Raw genomic sequence first — 21,677 nt, forward strand, 5'->3', positions numbered from 1 at the left:
TCCCCTCCTCTGCTCCCAGCCTCCTCACATGCATCATGGCCACCCCGTTGGGAGACACCCAAGTCATATCCCTGGGAGCTGCACATCCCTAAGGCTGCCTCTTGCTGCCGATTTCTACTCGGTTTATTAGATTTCCTGCTCCTTCCCCAGTTGGCAGAGAAATGAGTCCCGGGAAGCGCAGAGGCAGCTGGGAGGCTCCTGAGTCACAGGTTCGGGGAGGCGATCTCCTGGGCTTTGTCTGTCTGAAGCCTGAGGGAAATGTCAAGGCGGTCCTGGCAGACAGCGCAGATGCTCTGGACTCCACCCGCGAAATGTTGATATTAACATGGAGCGTTCGCTGTGCTAAGGGTTCTCCTGTGGTCCTGGGAGCAGACACTGTGGGTGAGACAGGTGTTGTAATCCTCAGTCGCTGAAGGGGACACGAAGGCGTAGGGGAGGCAGGCAGGAAAACTGGCCAGGGGTGGGCTGGGGTCGGGGATCAGAGCCAGGGCCCCTGACAGGGAGCTGGGGTACACTGGCCCATCCCCCTGGTCACAGCTGCAGAGTCTGGATCCTGACTCCATGGATAATCACCTACTGTGCACACAGCCCTGGGGTTCACTTTCCCCCACTGAGGCCTCCTTACTGTCACCCACTTTACTGATGAGAAACTGAGGCCAAGGAAATTAACTGCTGCAGGGACCATACCAGGAAACAGAAGACACGGGAGTCAAGTCCAGGGCTATGTGACCCCTCGGCCCAATTCTCTTAAAAGTCCTCTATACCAGATGCTTGCGGGGACAATGAAATCGTGTCAGGATGGCCTGAAGGCTGAGGCCCCGTCTGCGGTGGCGGCACGGTGGGGTGGAAGGAATCTAACTGGAGAGGGAGCAGCTCTGCAGAGCCATCCCCTGGTGGGCTCCTGTGAGGCCAGCCGGGCTCTGGCATGAGTGGGTCTCTGATGCCTTGAGGCCAATGCTATGGATGTGCAGGGAGCACAGTGAAATCGTGTCACCAGGACAATAGATACTTCTTCATGTGATGCTACACTGTTTCCCTCCTAAGGAAAAAAAATGAACACTTGCCTTAGCCAGGTGAGCTTGCTCCATGACAGTAGATGACACAGCCAGCCACAGCTCTCCAGCAGGTCAGTCACCCTGGATTCTGGCAGCACCCACGCTCTGGGACCAGAGCGCATGTTGTCTTCCATAATGCTAGTCCAGCCAGGGTGGAGCCGACTCCTCTCCCCAGAAACAGCGTCTCTTCCACCCAAGGGAGGGGTAGAGAGGCCCAGATTGAGGGGAGGGGATGAAATTGAGGCTTGGGGAGGGGGTGGCATGCTGCAGAGAGGGCACCTGCAGGACAGCTAAGTGGGTGATGTCTCCCTTCTATGTACCCACCAGGGGACAGAAGCCCCTTACTTCTGCTGCCACAGGGTCCTGCCCATAAGGAAAGAACCTGGGTAGAGGGAGCCCAGCCTGGGCCAGCCCTGCAGACATGTGGAGGAGGGTGGGGGGCGAGAGCAGTTTGGGGGGCACAGTGACTATCCAGTCATGAAGCCTGAAGCTGAAGACAGAGCCACAGCCACGTCCTGGGGTGCTGAGCTGGGAGTCTGGACCTGCAGTGTCAGTCTCAGAACTCAGGTGGGAAGCAGAGATCAAGGTGGGCTCCCTGGTGGACAGGGACCAGGTGAGTCCAAGGCATGGAGGAACCCAGTGGAGAGGTGGGCTGGACGCAATTCAGGAGCGGGAAGCAGGCCCCTGGGTTTTCAGGCCCTCCTGGGCAGGTGCCTGGGGCCTGGGGAAGCAGGGGTGGTTGGTGCAGGCCTGGCCCTTCCTGCTCCATGTCACTCCCCTGCCCCTCATCCCAGGGGATCTGCTGCTCCTTGCCCCTGCAGGGTTGCCCCAGCCCTCCGCACCATCACGGGGACAAGGGGGCAGATCCCTGGTGAGTGGTCAGGGCTGAGGGCTGCACCCTGAGATGCTCACACCTGCCTGCCAGGGGCACCGCCAGCCTTCTCACGGAAACATCTGCAGCCCCTCCATGTCCAGCCAGCAACCCCGAACACAGCTCTCCAAGGGTCAAACAAAGCTCTGCCTTCCAGGGCCAGGCGTCCTGGGGCCCACCACAGCCCGTTGCTGGAAATGAACATGAAGAGTGTTTTCTAGCACGTGCAGAGGACAGCGATCGCCCCCAGGGCAACACGGGGAAGGCTGCGGGCCACTGTCCGTGTCCGAAGCTGTTCTCTCCTCGCAGCAGCCAGTGCTTCCTAGAGTCCTGCTTTTACAGCCTGCACACGATCTGAAGGGGTGGGCCTGGCCACACCGGCCACACCGGGGGCTGAGGAGTGACTTGGACTCCGTAGCTGGGGAGCACAAATGTGCCAGTGTCTCCAAGGCCCAGACCTGCCATCCCAAGAGCTGAGCTGTCTGACGCCACTGCAGGCTGAGAGCGTTATGTCCCCCTCCTCCAGCTCGGCCATCCGTCTCCTCCCCCCACGCCACACTCCCCACCCCCATGGCTGTCCCCAGTATCTCTGCCATCATCCATCTGTGATGTCCTGTATTTGGTGGACGTGGCTATGCACCCATGCACACACATGAGGTGAGGTACCATATCTTGTTGGCATGGCCCCAAGTAAAGAAAGCACAAATGACAGTGGACATGGTACATCCAGTGACACACAAGACAACTGGAGCCTTCCTGGCATGTGCAGGGCAGGGGCACACGGGAGAGCTCAGTGAGACCCGTGATGAGGACTGCTCCAGGCTGTGGTGCTGGCAGTGGGAGCGGGGAGGAGACGGTAGGCCGAATTCTGTGCAGATTGCCAGTGTCATGCTGTGTTTCCCGTGACACCTGGCAGAAGCAGCCGCTTAGAGGCCTGCATCAGTGGCTGCTGCAGGTGGACACAGCATGCTAGCATAGGTCAGACTCACTGGCCTTCAACAGCCCACTGAGAATTCCAGAATACTCTCTCCAAAGCTCAGAGATGGATCTTAACTGCCTCTGTGTTTGGGAAGAGAGCGATCCTCCTGCTACGGGGACTGCCTGCTCTGTGGTCCAGGAGCTACCGACGTGCTGCTGGGGTGGGTTCCCTTTTCTCTTCTGGAAAAGAAGGGACTGCACCTGAGGCAGGACGGAGATCACTGTCCCCACCCATCTCCTAGTAACCCAAGTGAGGCCGAGGTTTGGAGAGAGGAAGGGTTTTCGTCTCTGCTGAGAGCTGGGTTGGCTGGGCTGCACTTTTGACTCTCTTGGTGTCTAAACTACCTACCACTCTATCACTCGTGTGGCAGGAGTCCCATCGTTGGTGAAAGGAGCCTCCTGTCTGCACTTGTGAGATGCAGGTCCCCTCCCTCCCCTTCTGGGCACCTCCGAGCTCCCTGGGGCTTCCCTCTGCATGCAGAGCTGCCATTTTCTCTGGGACCCACTCCCAGCTCTCCGTCTGCCAAAATGCTTTCTAGGACTGTCTGGAGGGAAATGAAGGACACGTGCCCTTCTGTTGAAAAGCATGCACCGACCCCCAGCAGGCCCCGGGAGGGGAAGCTACACTGAGGAGCAGAAGAGCACTGGGCCCTGAGACGCCCATGCTCAGGCCCACCCTCATCTTGGGTCCCCCCACCAGGCTCGGCTCTGCCTCGGAAGGCTCTGCCCCGGGAGTGATGCCTTGACCTTTGGCTTTCCTGAGCCAGGAGGCAGGAACGTCTGCTTCTTCGTGCTCATCTCTTTCCAGGAGTAGGAGCCTGGGCCAGACCGTCTGCTGGAAGGAGCTGTGCAAGCATCAAAGCATGCGAGGGCTTGGGCCGCTTCGTGACACACCTGACATGGGGCTGTTAGATTATCAAACTGAACTCATATACATTCCTGCAACACATATTTGTTCAGTGGCTGCTATTGTGTGTTTTGGGGCTAACTGAAGTAACCAACCCTCCTGGTTTGCTTGGAGTAAGGGATTCCCCAAGACACAAGACTTTAATGGTGAAGTGCCAGGCAAACTGGACGTTGGTCACCTAGACAAAGCCTAGGTCTCTATCCTAATGGGGTTCACATGGGAGGAAGGTCGCCCTGGTCATCCACCACTGGTCCCCCTCTGTCAGCTTCCCTAGAGCTTCTCTTTCAAATCTGAGTGGAGAGGGCAAGCCACCCCGCTGCTCCTTCTGGACCTCGCCAGCCCTGCAGCCTGGGTGGGAGGGGTGGTGGGTGCCCCTAACATCAGTGCACACTGTCTTTGTGCAGAAAGACACAGGACTTCTACTATTAGGTTGGCCAGAATTCCTATTTCTTAAACCACTACAACAAACAAGCCTGTGTCAGTTGTCTCTCAAGCCCAAAGTGACACAAATCCATGACCCAAAGCAAACTCTGAGGTTACTATATTCCCAACTAAAATTCCTTCAGAAACTGCCTAGTGAAATTGGAGCTCAAGCTAAGCAGTGCAGACATTGTGCTGAGAGAGGTTCAGCAGTTTGCCTGGGACCCTAGAGTCTTCCTGACTGAAGAGAAGGCTGAGTCACCTGTGGTCTGGGTCTAGATACAGAGGCCTGAGGGTCACAACGGGGGAGCCCAGGATGCCCCATGGCTTCGAGGATGGACCCCTGGTGTCCTGCTGAGGCCCCTGCCTCAGTCTCCTTCACAAACTCAGCTTTGCTTCTTGGGTCCCCACCTTGAAGCCCATGGGAAAGGCAGGTGGTGGGGAGTCCAGGAGGCATGGAGGGGAGGGGGAGCTTGAGGACTGTTGCTTTGTGTTGCTTTGCCCCCCACGGATTTGTCACTCCACTTCCCCTGGGTGATGGAGATGCAAAGGATTACTCAAAGCCCATCTCTTCCGAGCAGTGAGAGACCCTGAAGTGGTTAACTTCCCTGGGACCCTCCAGTGAGAGGGATCCCTTCCTCAGGAAATTAACACCGAATTGGGGTTCTCTTCCTGCATTTATTTTCCAGACCAGGAAGTTACAGGAAGAGACATAGGTGGGGTTGTAGTTTAACTATATAGGCTGGTAGCTTTCAGTGAAACAAGCCAGATGACATTCCAGTAGACAATTAAGTGGTCTTATCAACACAAGCTTGCTATTAGCAAACATTCCTTCTTACAGCAATTTCTCAGTATCTACATAACAATCAGGAACTAGTCTGTCTTTGAGCCAGCAACCTGATGTGCCACAATTCTTATCTGGCAACAGAGACTCACTAGCCTGGGGGAAAATTTCCTGTTCTTGCAAGGTCAATATTTGAAACTTCAAGGATTTGGAAAACCAGGCCCTGTGAAATACATATGCGTTTTAGTATATTCCACAGAGGATGGTCTCTCCCGGGCTCAGTACCTGCACACAGAACCACGCAGTGGTAAAGCCTCAGGGAGCTTGAGGCCTCTGTGCTATTTTCTTTCTAGTGGGTAAAGCAGAACAACTACTGTGTGCCGGGGCCTTCTGTGTTACAGGCGTGCATGTGCGTGTGCATGTGTGCACAGCAAGGTGATGTACAACACTGTTTCCTGCAACCTGCACAGAAGCACCCCACGAAGGAGGCATTTTAGCACCATTTTATGGATGAAACAGATTCAGCACGTGTAAGCCCTTTGCCCAGAGTGATGCAGCTAGTAATAAGGGAGCTGCGATTTGAAGCATCTTCTCACCCCAGGCTGTCCTTAAATGTTGGAGCCTGGACCAGGCTGGAGAGTTCCCAAGAAGGTGATGGAGGAGCCAGGACCTCCCAGAGTCCCCACCTCCCACCCAAGTGCAGTGGCCTCTCCCTGCCTCAGTCTACCCATCCCAGGGATACCGCCACTGAAGATATACAGGGACAAGGAAAGTGAGCCTTCAGAGCTGCAGGCACTGCCACTCTGGGAGGATGACTGATGCCCATCTTTTTAGAGCACACTTTGACCATCTGCACCCGGAGGGGGTGAACAGTAGTGGGAGGGGTGTCATTAAGGTGGTTATTGCTCTATTAAATTTCTCTAGGGACTCAAAGAGTGTCCATCAGCTGCGGAGACCTGCAGTCGCAGCTGAGCAAACAATCGCCTTTGAAACAACCCTCCGTTTCTGCAAAGCCCTGTTGGTGAGTCACCCCTGCCTCACTTCCACTTCCGTGTTCCTGGTCTTCTCTTTCTGTGGTCCTTTTGCCATTTCCCACCCGCCCCCCAATGGCCTTTAGATATTTTTGGTGACTTTGTAGTAAAACCTCAATGAACTGCACTATGCTGAGAATGCAAGCTTTACATTTATTGATCAAAACCTGGAGTGTCCCAGAAAGCAAATTAGACTGGAATGGAAATCAGGAGACCTGGGCCCGAGGCCTCTGCCCACCTATTGTGCCCTGGATTTTTCTAGAAATATGCTCTTCAATCATCAGTAGTGGGATCCTGTGACTGTTCTGGTTAAATCAGACAACACTAGGTAATTTTTTCCTGAGTGAACACCTATTACGGAAAATTTACAAACATTTATTAAGCACGGATGAATTAAACTGAGCTGTTGCCCTTGAGAAGCTCAGGATATATGAGAAAAATGTGTGTTTTTTTGTCGTTTTTTCGTGACTGGCACTCAGCCAGTGAGTGCACTGGTCAGTCCTATATAGGATCCGAACCCGCGGCGGGAGCATCGCTGCGCTGCCAGCGCAGCACTCTACCAAGTGCGCCACGGGCTCGGCCCGAGAGAAAAATGTTTTAAGAGCCAGGAGGCTTTTGGTTGCCTCTGGAAGAACTCCAGATCAAGAAGCAATTGTCGTCTCTGACCTTCATGATTGGGAGTCCCTGGGCTGGCTCTGGGGCTTACATTGTCTTGTTTGGGCTCTCTGCCTCCATTTCTGAGCTCTGTCTGTTTCTGCTTCTCTGTGTGTCAGCCTCATTCTCTCCTGCTTCAGACAAGCTTGAGACTTAGAGGAAAAGACAACTGCTTCCAGCCCTAAGCCAAACCAAAGAGAAAAGAGAGCCATCTCTTTCAGCAGGCATATGTGAAATCTCATGGAAGAGTTATTGTACCAGTTAGCTTTTGTTCCCAAGCAAAACTCTACAAAATTCAGCATCTTAAGGGCTGTCTGGAGATCAGCTGATCAGGCTGGGCTCAGCTGGGCTGTCTCTTCAATCCTTGCATTCAGTGGGGCTTTGCTCCCCTTTGAGGCTCGGGCTCAGGCCTGCTCCCTGTGTGTGCACTCTGGGACTCAGGCTGAGGGCAGTGGCTATGTGGGGGGAGGAGAGACCAGTTAGGAGACTGGAGATGTTGAGGCCAGGACTAGTAAAGGGGGGGTACAGAAAGGGAGTAAACCAGCAGACATCTGGCACTTAAAATTGAGATAGGAGGTTCTCAGTTTCCCTGGGTTTGGGTTTCAGGACACGCCTCTGAGTTTCAAGCTACTCCCTGAGGTCTCAGGCCCCTCATCTAGACCCTCACCTAGAGGAAAGTTACTGTTGCTAATTAGACCTATTTTGGGCACCAACATGGGAAAAATGAGACCAAAAAGGGCAGACCCGTGCAAATCCAGTGGCCGGGCATGCTCAGTAGAGAGGGGTTATATAACCCTGGTAGCTGAATGACCTTCAACTTGGGGTGCGAAAGAGCACAGAATATTCTTGAATGTGTTTGGTGCATGTCATAGGATTTGACCAATGAACATGCTCCAAGAAGAGACCAACTGAGCATGTGCAAGACATAACAGGGAACAACTCTTTTAATTGAATGTTCATTAAATAGAAAAACTATAAAAGCTGAATCCCGGCAGAAGGCAGCATTGTTGCTCACTTTCCTGGGGCCAACCTGCACTTTGCCAGCTGAGGTGTGTATGCTTTATTTTGTATCAAGCTTTCTTTCAGCAAGCAGCTGCTCACTCTCTTGAGCCAGCCTGCACTCTGGACTAAACTTTACGTGTGTGTTTCTTACTTTTGTATTAAACTTGTGTGGGCCCTGCTCAGTCTCTGGAGCAAGGCTGCACTCTCTGTGAAATCTGTATCTCTTATTCGTTATATTAAACCTGTTCTCCCTTTCTATTGCGACTCTGCTCTTGAATTCTTTCCTGTGGCAGAGTCAAAAACCTGGTAAGAGGATGGGGTGGGTTGAGGTTGGCTATTGGGGACCCCCAGACCCTACCTCCGGCCTCAAAATGGACCAGACTTGTTTTCTGAGTATGGGAGAGGAGGGTAAGTGAAGAGTCCCAAGCCTACTGGAAAAGGTAGTGTTAGCTCTGTAACAAATGTGCTGACACATCTCAGTAGCTTGATACAATACAAGTTTAGTTTTTGCTCATGCAGTAGTTCACTTTGGGTGTCCCTGGTGGGGCAGCTCTCCTGGGCAGTTCTCTGAGCCATGATTCAGCGACCCAGGGTTCTTCTATCCTGTGGAGCTACTCACATCAGCAGGTGGTACCCCAAGGTCACCCTGGAGTTTGTCTCCCAGCCCACTAGAAAGGAAAAAGGGCATGGAGGAACAGGAGGAGGTTTTTATGGACTGGGTTTAAAAGGGCAGTAAATCATGTTTGCCCAAAGTCCTTGGGCTCCATCTTGGTCTCGTGGCCGAGCCTAACTGCAAGGGAGCCTGGGAAATGTAGCTCACATGGTGTGTCCAGGAAAAAGAGGAAATGGATCAGTTGGCTTGGGAGAACCAAAACAAGGAAGACCGAGGAAGGACAAAGTTTGCAGAGTTGATGGGTTCCATGAGTCCAGGAGCCCAGGGGACGTCTAAGCGAATATCTAAGTGAATGTGTTGGGAGGCACTTGAGGCCAAGCAGGTGCAAAGAGCAGAGGTCACACACCTGCAGAAGAGCCCGATCAAGCCCTGGACGAGGAAGGAAAGCTCACATGGGAGTCTGAGAATTCACGGCTTGGAAGGGTGAACTTGATTCTGGGGATAGTGGGAGCCATGGCAGATATTTGAGCAGGAGTGCCTAAGCAGAAACCTTTTAAAGGAAAACCCCCTGCCTAACTCCTGGGGTCACCATGGGGATGGAATGAAGAGGGTCTGGAGGCCTGGGACAGGTTATATGAATGTTTTCTGAGCTCACGACACAGGGGGTGTTGGGTTATGTTTTTTTAAATCTTGCATGAAAGCTTTTTCATGTTTTTGAAGCTATTTTTGCTTCTTGATTAAAGCCAAATCCACTGAAAGGATTCTTGTTAAGTGAAAGCCTCAGACATTGGAATTGGGGGAGGAGGGTTGGTCTGGACTCTAATCAAGGTTTTCTGTCTTATGTTTCTTCACATTTTCTATAAAATGTGTGATTGCTGGTGTTGCAGCCCTCGGTGACAGCAGAGAATAAGGGAGGAAAAAAATCAGGAAATTAATTTTCTTTTTCTCTAATTGAGGCCTAACCTGTTTTTCCTTTCATTTTAATTCTATCATTTATCATGTAGCTCTGTTATCCTATTTTTGGACTCTCTTGTTTGTACCTTAGAAGCCCATTCCTAAATTTGGGCTTCATGCTCTCTCTGGTTTGGTGTTGTTTGGGCCTCTCTGAGGCCACAGAAGGATCTGATAGACTAGGGGAAAGGTCGGCTTTGAGAAGGTCTGACTCGAAGCCAGCCAAGGGCCAGCTGTGGGCAGTTCTAGGGCGACCCTCCAAGCACAAGTTTCAGAGCTCGGGTAGCGTGCAGTTATAGTCGGAAAGCTTGTGGGATCATGGGACCCACAGGGGATTAAGGCTATACCAGCCCTAAATTTTGAAAGAGTCTAGGGAAAAAAGACTCGGGTTCCAAAGTTATGGGATTTCTACTATCAGCTGGGAGGAACTTGCCCACTCTGCATCTGCCTTGTTCTTACAGTCTCTTGGGTTGCAACCTCTTTGCTCTCCATTCCAAAGCCTGACAGTTGTCAGATGCCTCCTGGGTGAGGGGTGGGGGGCCACACCCTCTGAATGAACAAAGCCCTGCCTGTTGCAGGCCCCAGCACCACCAGCTCTGAAGGCGCACGGACACACTGACCTTTTCTGGGGAGCTCCTGGTAGCACCCTCAGCTGATCCCTGCTTCCTGCCTTCTGCCTGTCACATTCGCCAGCACGTTCCTGAGCTTGGCAAGGTGTCCCGAGTGGGCACATTTGGGATGTAGTTAGTTATGGCTTATCAGACCCAAGGATAATTTCCTGCATGGAGACTGTACTAATTTCCTATGGCTGCTGAACAAATTACCACAAATATGGTGGCTTAAAATAACACACATTTATTCTCCTACAGTTCTGGGGGTCAGAAGTCTGAAGTCCATTTCACGGGGCTCTAGAGGAGAAGCGACTCCTTGCCTTTCTCACCTGCTAGAGCTGTGTTCCTGGCAGCCCCGCCTCGTCCTGGCACCAGGACTGCAGCGTGCATCCTAAAATCTATCTTGTGTCTTCACATCTCACGTTCTCTCTGGTAAAGTCTTTCTTTGCCTCCCTCTTAGAAGGACACTTTTAATTGTGTTTGCAGCCCATCTTGATAATCCAGAATAATCTCCCCATCTCAAGATCTTTAATTTAATCACACGTGCAGAGACCCTTTTTCCATGTAGGACACTGTGAGGCTCCTGGGGCCGGAGCTTGCTCAAAAGCCTTAGCCCCTCAGTGGCAGACCCTGCACCCAGGACTCCCTACTCCTGTGCCCTCCCTGAGCAGCTGCAGGTCCCACCTGAGGTGGTTGCCCTCGGGCACTCCTAGTGTTTTGAAGTCTTCCAGGATCAGGACCCAGGTCTAACACTGGCTGCAGTCCTGGTAGCCAGGACCTGAGAACTTCACTGTCAACAGTTCAAGGAGAGTCTAGGTGGAGTCAACAGACTTAGGGCCAAGCCTGTTTCCTTGGGCAAGTGGCCACGTCCCCTTGGCTCAGTGTCCTCACGTATAGTGTGAGGCTGGGCTCTGAGTTTCTGCTGGTGCTAGCCCCCAGCACCCATGACTGGCCAGCTCTATACTTGATCAAGCACTTGGCACTGATGAGTTCTTGGCTTTTAATGACTTAATAAAGTGACTTCTCGAACTCTCCACTTGAGAGGTCCTGGTGACAGAATTTTGTGAATGAGTGTTCCTGGAGGGTGGAGTGACTTTGTATATTCCAGGGTCTGCCTGCAAGCTAGAAGTGTCCCTGAGGATTCCTGCGCTTCATCAGAAACACACGTACACACGTCTCTGTGTTCACTTCCATAAAATATCCACGTTTGTTTCAACATAGCAATCATGCTTTCTCTCCAAGTCTGCGAGTAAAGGATGCCCCAGGAAGCCATGGTGTCTGGCAGGTGGCTTTGTGTGCTCCCTGTCACCCCACAGCCCACCCCTATTTGAACAGCTCAGTTTTCTCAGATACGGTGTTCTTTGTACAGCAGATCTGCATGGCCCCAAAAAGTGAGTCATTAATATTGAGCTTTTGGAAACGAGTCCAGGATGACAGTAGAAAAGCATGTGTGAGTGTGGAGGGGTCTTTTCTGTGTCCCTCTCATCACCTCCCTCCTTCCCCTTCTGCACCTGGACGCCTGCCTGGGGTGAGGATGAGGACCCAGACCTACAGGCAGACCCTTTCTTTGTGGAGGTTCCGAGCCATTTAGAATTACCCAGGTGGCTGCCCTGCTGTCTGGCCTCGTTCTCCTTTTGACCTTCTTGAAAGTCCATGAGCTTTCTAGAATTTTCCAACTCATGGCTGGCAACCCCACAAGGAAAACCCCTAGAGGCTGCAGGCTCTGAGAGAGCCCCAGGTCACCCTGATCCTCCGGGTATACCCGAGGTGTTGGCCTCTGAGCCCTGCTCTGTCCTGGAGCTTGACCCTCAGGGCTCCCAGGGCTTTCCTCACAGGGTCATTCACCTCTTTGGAAGAGATCCTGCCCAGATTTGTCGAGAATTCCTGAACATCCCAGCTACCTTAGGTCTGAGTGCCCAGTGGGCTCCATTTTAATAAAAGCTAACAGAAAAACCCATGCGAGTGAAGATGCTACTATCTGCCGTCCATATTAAAACTTCTCTTGGCAGCTAAATCACCTTGCAGTTCCTTTCAATACATGTTTTCTGATGCATTTAAAATGTTCAATTCCACAAACCTTTATTAGGTACCAAGCACTGTGCTAGGTACCAGGCTGGGAATCCCAGAGATGACAAGGACAAGAAAAATTCCCCAATAACTATGATAAGGTGGGGACCATATCCAGGTGTGTGGGGGGGTTAGTGTGGTGGCAGCTGGGGGGCCAGGACATCTGTGCTCTTCCCTGGAACCAGAACTTTCCAAAGTCCGTACCATTCCCAAGGATTTCCAGGCAACACCTCTTGCTGAGCAGGCTCCTGGCCGATGACGCTGCAAGCTTATCTTCAGCGGCAGGACAGGTGCAAACACAACCCCTCTTTGTGTAGAGTTACACCCATGGCTTTGTCAACGACAGCTGCCCTGCGTGGAGCGCCCCGTCCTCCTGGGCTCTGCCCTCCATCTGCTCCCGAGCGAATGGGTCTTTGGGAACTAAGGTTTCCTGAGCCATCAGGGAAGAGCCTGCCTGCCTCCTTTTGCCAGTGTCTGAGGGTTGGCTTGGTCCCAGGTCCTGGGCTATAAGGATGGGCAAGACACTCTCCCTGCCTCAAGATGCCCACAGCTGGGTGGGTGTGGAATATACTAAAAGGCATATGTACCTCACAGGGCCTGGTTTTCCAAAGCCTTGCAGTTTCAAATATTGACCTTGCAGAGGGCTGGAAATTTTCCTCAGGCTATAAAGGCTCTGGTGTAAGATAAAGATTTGTGGCACAGCAAGATTGCTGGTTCAAGGACAGACTAGTTACTGATTGTTATGTAAAGATACTGAGAAATTGCTCTAAGAAGGAATGTTTGCTAAGATCAAGCTTTTGTTAATTGCCTTGCTGGAATGTCATCTGACTTGTTTCACTGAAAGTTACCAGCCTATATTGTTAAACTATAACCCCACCTATGTCTCTTCCTGTAACTTCCTGGTCTGGAAAATAAATGCAGGAAGAGACCCCCAATTCGGGGTTAATTTCCTGAGGAAGGGATGCCTCTCACTGGAGGGTCCCAGGGAAGTTAACCACTTTGGGGCTTCTCACTGCTCAGAAGAGATGGGATTTGAGTGATCCTTTGTGTCTCTGTCACCCAGAGGAAGTGGGGTGACAAATCCATGGGGGGTGAAGCAACACAAAGCAACAGGTAGGGAGGCAAACCCATAAATAAATAATGCAACAGCTTGTCCCCAGGTAGCTCACATGTACTAGAAGGGTGATGAAGACCCAGAGGAGGGGTGATGGAGTGGGGAGGGGGCAGGACTACACAGAGGAGGGGATGAGCCAGAGATGTCACTGGCTAGCTCCTCCTGCACTCTGCGTGCTGGTCTGGCCAGGGCTTACCACCCCCACCCCAGTGCCTGCACCCCAGCCTTGGCCGCATTTAGGTTCCAGCTAAACACATGCAGATCCTTGGAAGAGGTGTGTGAGAGCAGTCCCAAGGGTCTCCATCTGCGAGGGAAGGGCAGATCCAGATGTTTCTTACTGTGATGATTATAATATGGTGTCCCTGATTCCAAGACTCCATGCACAAAAAGATGGACATTTGAGTGAATAAGGGCATGGGGTGAGGTGGGCTGGGGGTGGGTGGATAAGACAAACCAAATGCAATTGCAACATACATATGATAGGATTTCACAAATATTACAATGCGTCGGGGGTGTGGGGATGCATCTCAGAATCAGGGAGATGTAGGGATTTGCTTTGTGGATCACACAAACCGTCCCTCAGAGAGTGTAGTGCAGCAGTTCTCAAAGTGTGGCCCAAGGACAACCTTGGGAACCCTTGGGAACCTCTGAGACACTTTCAGGGAGTCTGCAGGTCAGAACTATTTCCATAACAATATTAAAACATTATTTGATTTTTTTAGTTCTCATTTTTTTGCAAGTGTACAGTGGAGTTTTCCAGATGTGTGCACTATTACAAGAGATTAAGTGCAGAAGCAGATATCTGAATCCTCTATCAAGCCAGATATGAAAGATAATTGCTAAAATGTAAAACAATGCCATACTTCTCACTAAAAATCTTTTTGTTTTGTAAAATATGTATGTTAATCAAACATGTTTTTATGTTAACATATAATGATTTGGTATAGTTTTTAAGTGAATTAAAAATATTTCTGAAAATTTTCAGTTTTAGTTTCAAACACAGTCAATATCAGTAGATATAAGCCACATACACAAATTATCTTTGGGGCTCTCAGTAATTTTGAACTGTGGAAAGGGGTGCTGAGATAAAAATACTGAGAATGCTGGTCTGGTGTGTCCTCTCCGAGCCAGCCCTAGCCAAAGAGAAATGCTGTGGAGATGTCACGTGGCACGCTGGGCTAGCTCTGATCTTGGAGCAGGATGTGAGGGTTTGAGGCAGGCTCTGCCCTCCAGGCCCAGTGGCTTTGGGTAAATCACTTAATCTCTCTGAACCTCCATCTTCTCCTCTGCCCAGGCGGAATGATAATACAGCCTCACTTCAGAGCCACTGAGAGGATCCGAGACAGCAGAGTGCTGGGCCACAGGGGAGAGCTGCTGCTGAGATGTAGGCTCCGTGCAATGGCAATTATGGCACCACCGTTCACGTGGATCTCCTGCATCCCTGGGTATCAGGAGCATGCTGCCAAGAGAAGCCCAAACCACTGACCTCCGTGCAAATGGCAGGTGGGGAGTATTCGTCTCCTCTCCCTCCCACTCCCTCTGCTCTGCCCTTGCACCCCCAGGCTATTCCCAGGCTGGGCCAGTTTCTGCCTGGCAGAAACTGGGTGAGAGAGGCTCTCTGAAAGGTGGTGAGGCAGTGAGGACAGAGGAAGGTCAGGGCCCTTCTCCTTGGCTGGTCCCCTGCAAATGTTCCCAGCCAAGCTTAGCTGGGACAGGCCTGTGAGGCCATGCAGAGGGAAGGCCTCTCCCTGCCTGTTGGCTCCTGCTTTGCTTGGGCCCACCCCGTGCTAGCCTGCTGTCTGGACCGACAGTGCCCTTGGGTGCCCAGGGCTGAACACACAGGAACAGAGAGGTGAGGGCAGCTTGGAGACTCGGTAGAAAGGGGCACCGGGTTTGGAGCTCGATGCCTGGCTCTGCAGCTGACCAGCCAAATGACCTTGGGCACATCCTTTCTTCTTCCTGGGCCTCAGTCTGCCCTGCTGTCAAATGAGACAGTTGGACTCTGCTCCAGGATTTAGAGCCTTCCACTGGGGACCTTGCCTAGGCTTCTACGGGCTTCTCCAGCAAGAAGGTGCCCAGGTACTGAGCCCATGGAGGCTGCCTGGCTGCACTAGCAGATGGGCCGAGGGTGTCAGTCTGTGCCCCCAAGCTGTGCCAGCTGGCCCCGTGTGGTGCCAACCCCCTCCTCAGTCCAGCAAGGGAGGCTTATCAGGGCAGCCCTGCTGGAGACGCCCCAGGCAGGATCTTGCAAACCCTGTGGGGTGTATGTGCACCTCTGTTTACACTGGAAGGACTCCTTGTTGGCCTCAGGAGAACTGCAGAGCCAGAGGCCTGCAGGCAGCTTATCAGCTCCTGCCCCGGGGGAGGGCTTGTCCCTGGGACTCTGAGGGGCAGGAGGTTCGTCCTTGGCTTAGAGGCTGGAAAGTTACTGCAGAAACTTGGACGCCAGGCCCCGCATCATAGGGGACCATGTTCTGAGGCCCAGGGCTGCAAGCGTATTGATCACACTCAGTAAAGACGTTTCGAGCATGCACCCCGGCATGAACCCGTTATTCATTCACGTATCGTATGCAAGTATTCCCGCACTAATATGTTACGTGATCTACGAAGTGTTCCCCAACTCAAATAAAGTTGAGATCTGATTGGAGAGAGGAGTTACATTTTCTTCCAATGGTTTGTCCCCACCCCACCCATACCTACCCCGCCACTGAGGGTCCACGTACCACTTAGGAGACTGGTGTCCTTTTGAGGGCCCCATCTGTTTAGTATCCCAGAGCCCAATCTGTTATTGTCAGCCCGTGTCTGGCCCAAATGCTGGCTGTTCCCTGAGGTCTGTGTTCTGCCCGGGTGCTCCCAGCCACTCAGGGAGCCCCCGGAGTCAGGCTTGGAGAGAGGAGCTGGGGTTCTGAGTGATGGCCACATCCCCCCCACTTCAGAGGCAGAAGACCGAGGCACAGCAAATGCGTGAATGAGCGAGGCCTGGGCCCAGGTCTGCAGGGCTCTGTGTGCGCTGTCTGTTTGCAGGTTTACTATGCCAGCTGGGAAGGGGCACACTCCCTGTGCATCCTGTGTGTTCTTGCAGCAAGCCTGGAGCAGGGAGATGTCATGTGACAACAGAAAGCAGAGTCCAGCACCTGCAGCAGAGCTGGCACGAGGAGACAAGGGCCCTGATGTCGAAGGTTCTTTTAAATGGCTCAGGAGACACTGTCACGTGGAGCCAGACACTGTCACAGATGCTGGCAGACGGGCTCCGGGAAGGCCGCCCTCTGTACACACACACACACACACACACACACACACACACACACACACACACACAGACACACACACACACACACACACACACCCCCGCTGGCTGCACATTCTGGCAGGAGGGTCTCACCAGCCCTGCTCTTTTCTTTTTCCTCCAACTCTCTGGGCGATTCATATTTTCCAAAAGGTCTAGTGCTTCACCATCTCTTTATCGCTCTTGTGCTTGTGGTTGGGTTAAAAATTTTTTTCCAACTTCCTTTGACTCTTTCCAGCTGATTTAACTTTCCACGCTCAAGGCCAAATTATACACACATCACTCCCTCCAAGTCACCAGTGACAAGTGTCCCATGGTTGGGTGTGTGGCTTTGGTTCTCTTTTCACAGAGGTGGGGCCTGTGTGAGGCCCTGGGAAGGAGAGGGTGGGGGGGATGGAGGGGCCCGGGGCTGCTCCTAGAACCAGGAGGGCTTCTGCCACCGACCCTGCGCACGTGGCTTGGCTTGTGGCTCCTCCTCCCCCTCCTACAGCCGGTGCAGAGCCCGTCTCCCTACCCCCGCCCTCAATTCACCAGAAAAACTCTTAGTTACCCTCAGCACGGGGCTCAGCAGCGCCTGCTTCTGGAAGCCCACTCAGATGTCCCAGTTTGGAGTGCATGCACTTCCCTTTCTATTATGGGTTGAATTCTGTACACCTCCCCCCCAAGTGTATAAGCTGAAGTCCTAACCCTGGTGCCTCAGAATGTGACTGTGTTTGGAGATAGGGTGTTTGCAGAGGTAAAATGAGGTCATGTGGGAGGGCCCAAACCCAACAGGACTGGTGTGTTCCTGAGAAGAGATCAGGACCCAGACATGCCTGGAGGAGAGGCCACGTGAGCACACAGAGGAAGGGCCAGCTCCAGGGCAGGGAGAGAGGCCTCAGAAGGCACCAACCCTGCTGGCACCTTGATCTCAGACTTCCAGCCTCCAGAACTGTGAGAACTGAGAGTCTGTCATCGAAGCCCCCCAGCCTGTGCTACTTCATATGCACAGCAGCCGGACAGACCGACATGTCCCTGCACTCCAGCCTCCCAGGCTTCCCTCTGTCCCAGCCACCACCACATGGAAACGTTCTCTTCACCCGACATCTCCCTCGCTGGACGGTGACTGCTGGAGAGAATTTGTCTCAGCCCCTTCTGGGCCTGGCTCTGTAGCTGTTCAGGAGACACTTAGGGGAGTGGACTCCACTTTTCCTGCGCTGGACACATACTTTATGCAGCTCCAAGTCTTGCTGAAGAAATCAATAGTGGGCCTGGGTATGCTGACTCTTCAGCGCTCTGGAGGGCTCCAGGGGCACTTAGTGGTACATTAGTCTCCTTTTAACTCACGTGGGCTTTGCACTCCGGGCCGCAGCCCCATTGCTGGGGTGACGCATACTTGGGCTGCCACAGCTGGCTGTCGATCAGCCGATTACGTCCCCAAGTCCATTTATGTTAGTTACGCTTGTTATCATAGTGGCGTGGTGTAATTAAATATACCCACACCCAGGAAATACGAATACAAACAGAGAATTATTTTTACCAACACTCAATTAGATGCTTTAAAAAAGATTCTTTAAAGGTGAATTGCTTTTTTTTTTTTTTTTTTTTTTGTCGTTTTTTCGTGACCAGCACTCAGCCAGTGAGTGCACCGGTCAGTCCTATATAGGATCCGAACCCGCGGCGGGAGCGTCGCCGCGCTGCCAGTGCAGCACTCTACCAAGTGCGCCACGGGCTCGGCCCTAAAGGTGAATTGCTTTTAAAAAATTGCTGTTGCATTAAGTTTGGTGTCATGGCCTGTCTTCAACATGGTCCGCGGCAAGTCTCTTCTCAATTTTTACACCACCGTGTGGTTCTGCCCCACATCGAGTCAAGACCCGTCTGTGAGACTGACAGAAAATGATGTAAGTGACAGTGCGTGTCTCCCAAGGCTAGGACATAAAAGCTCTGCAGCTTCCACCCTGTTCTCTTGGGCCACTGTCACGAGGACAGCTCCCTAGAGAGGCCCACGTGGAGAGGGACTGAGGCTGCCCACCACCAGTCTTACGAGGGGGACAGTCTGGAACTGGATCCTTCAGTCCCAGGCAGTCTTCTCAGGAGGGCCATCCTGGCCGACTTCTGCCTGCAGCCTCACGAAAAGCTCTGAGCAGACCTGTACGGTCCAGTGGCTCCTAAGTCCTGACCAGAGCCACTGTGAGACAGAAGAAATGGGGACTCGCTTGGGGGCAGAGGGCTGATGCACGCAGCGGTGGCATGCACAGACAGCCTGGGCGCTGTGTGCTGCACTCGGACAGCTTTACAGGCGTGTTTAAGCTCTCAGTGCAACCGAAACTATTGGTTGGTTAGTGCAGGGTGTTATAACACCAAGGTCAAGGGTTCAGATCCCCGAACTGGGCAGCTGCCCCCCGACCCACAAAAAGATAGAAGTCAAGAGTACCTTGTGGGTGCTGCTGATGGAGGGTCAACGCACAGCCGCTGACCCGAGCTCAGAGAGGGCTTTGCGCCTCCATCAAAACTTGACCAAGTGCACCCTTGTATGTTTCGGTTAAACATAAAATATTTTAAAATTAAAAAATTTTAAATGTTAATGTTTGAAGTTTTCTTTTAAACAAGTCTCACTTTAACCAATTTTTTGCTAAACAAAACTAAAACCAGTCCCAAAAGTGTTTCTGTGGGATCCTATAAATAAAAGTGGGTGTCCCTTTGTGCAGTGACCTGAAAGGTTGTTATGTCGATCAAACTTTACAACATTTGAATGATACTTTAAATGCCCAGTGAGGCAGCTTCACACAGGAGGGGCCCACAATAAATCCTTTGACCTAATCTAGGTCCAGGTCCTGAAGTGGCTTCAAGGGGTAGACTTACAGCATTGCAGGGGCGACCAGAGTGAGAGACTCCTGTCGAGAGGAGATTTCTGCTGCAGCCGCTGTCCCCACCTGCCCCTTTGGCTCAGCTGTTTGAAAAGAATTGCGTGTTGCTTCCTTTAAGTTTCATGAACTGCAGAGGGTTGAGAAGGGGCCTGGCTGCCCCGGCTCCCTGGCAGGTGGCTGTTGCTGGTTTCATGGCTGCCAATCTCTGTCTCTGCTCTCCCCGCAGTCCTCCCCCGAGCGATCTTCTCCCCACCCAGCTCCACCCCCTCCTCCTGCCTGCCTCCCCCAAACTGCCCCTCGTCCACCCCATCCCTGTGTATCAGCCACCCAGCCTCTCCCCTCCAGAGCTCCGCACCCAGCCCTGCGCCAGCAGTCTGGGCTTCTCCTCGCCTCTTCCCTGCCCTGCTCTCCTCACCGCCAATCAGGGACGAGTCCTGCAGCCATCAACATCGCCTGCCATCACCCTCTCCCTTCCCTTTCTGCTCTCACAGCCTCGCTCCTGTCCCTCTTGTCCTGACAGCCCGAGGACCCACCAAGAGTGGCTTTCCTGCATTCAGCAAACACTAGACACCTGCTGTGTGGCAGGCAGTGCTCTAGGTACCGTCCCCACCCAAGGAAGCCCACGCCTGTAGGGGAGGTGGACGTTAATCAGATAATCACACACCCAGTTAGTGGATCACAATCGCATGGGGTGCTGTTGGCAACTAAAGGGGAGGACTGTGCCTAATGCGTTAGATGGACACCCTCTCAGCGATGCTGGAAGGATGAGCGAGTTGATCTGTGTGACGTTCATATGAGTGTTAGCTGTTTCTATAACTCCTCGTGTCCGCCCCACATGCCCAGGCCTTCTCCTGACCCCCCAGCTCATTCTGGAGCCCTACCTTTTCCCAGTCGCTACCTTGGAAAGCTCTGCACCCTTCGTCTTCTCTCTCCTGCAATGCCCGGTGCCACCTCTTGACAAGCTATGCTAGAGCCGCAACGACTGTCTTACTCTTCCTGCACCCATGGCTGTGCCTTACTTCAGGCCAGACTAGCCTCACACCTGGACTCACACAGTGGACTGGCCTATCTAATCCCTGTCCCCCAGGCTTGTCCCAGTTCACTCTATGCTCCCTAAAGAACAGCTGTGGCTTCCAGCCCTCCTGAGGTTCCCCATCAACTTTTGGAAGATGTTTCTATTTCTCCATGAACGTCCAATACCCTCAAGGAGTGTCCATTACCCTCGAAGAGTATCAAGTACCTTCAAGGAGTGTCCAATATTCTTGATGACTGTCCACTACCTTTGATGACTGTCCAGTACCTTCGATGACTGTCCAGTACCCTCGATGACTGTCTAGTACTTTCATTGAGGTCCAGTACCCTCAATGAGTGTTAAATACCCTCGATGACCGCCCAGTACCTTTGATGAGGTCCAGTTGGGCCGGGATCTCAAACATCCTCCCCACAGGGTCCTCCCACACATCTGCCTCTCTCTGCCCCCTCCCACCCCCTCCTTTGTTCTTATCACACCCTCTGAGTGGGCTCCTCTTCCACCAACTCTGTGTAGGAGATTTAACCCCTTCTGTCCCAGTCTCCTCAGTGGTAAATGCAGGCATTGGCCTCCTACTGTCTGCGTCCAAGGGGCCTCTTGCCCTGATGTTCTGACCCTGCCTCACAGGCTGACCGTCCTCATTCTGTTCCCCATACTCCCCCACACAGATCCTGTCTTCCAGACTAATGTGGTCCCACTTTCTCCTAGATACTCCATCTTTCTTTTTTTTTTTTTTAATTTTATTTTGTCGATATACATTGTGGCTGATTATTGTTCCCCATCACCAAAACCTCCCTCCCTCCTCCTTCCCCCCCCCAACAATGTCCTTTCTGTTTGCTTGTCGTATCAACTTCAAGTAATTGTGGTTGTTATATCTTCTTCCCCCCCCCCCCGGTTTTTTTTGTGTGTGTGTGTGTGTGTGTTTGTGTGTGTGTGTGAATTTATATATTAATTTTTAGCTCCCACCAATAAGTGAGAACATGTGGTATTTCTCTTTCTGTGCCTGACTCGTTTCACTTAATATAATTCTCTCAAGGTCCATCCATGTTGTTGCAAATGGCAGTATTTCATTTGTTTTTATAGCTGAGTAGTATTCCATTGTGTAGATGTACCACATTTTCCGTATCCACTCATCCGATGATGGACATTTGGGCTGGTTCCAACTCTTTGCTCTTGTAAAGAGTGCTGCGATGAACATTGGGGAACAGGTATACCTTCGACTTGATGATTTCCATTCCTCTGGGTATATTCCCAGCAGTGGGATAGCTGGGTCATATGGCAGATCTATCTACAATTGTTTAAGAACCTCCATACCATTTTCCATAGAGGCTGCACCATTTTGCAGTCCCACCAACAATGTATGAGAGTTCCTTTTTCTCTGCAACCTCGCCAGCATTTATCGTTCAGGGTCTTTTGGATTTTAGCCATCCTAACTGGGGTGAGATGGTATCTCAGTG

This window comes from Cynocephalus volans, chromosome 14 (genome assembly GCF_027409185.1).
Source record: "Cynocephalus volans isolate mCynVol1 chromosome 14, mCynVol1.pri, whole genome shotgun sequence".
NCBI classification, from domain to species: Eukaryota; Metazoa; Chordata; class Mammalia; order Dermoptera; family Cynocephalidae; genus Cynocephalus; species Cynocephalus volans.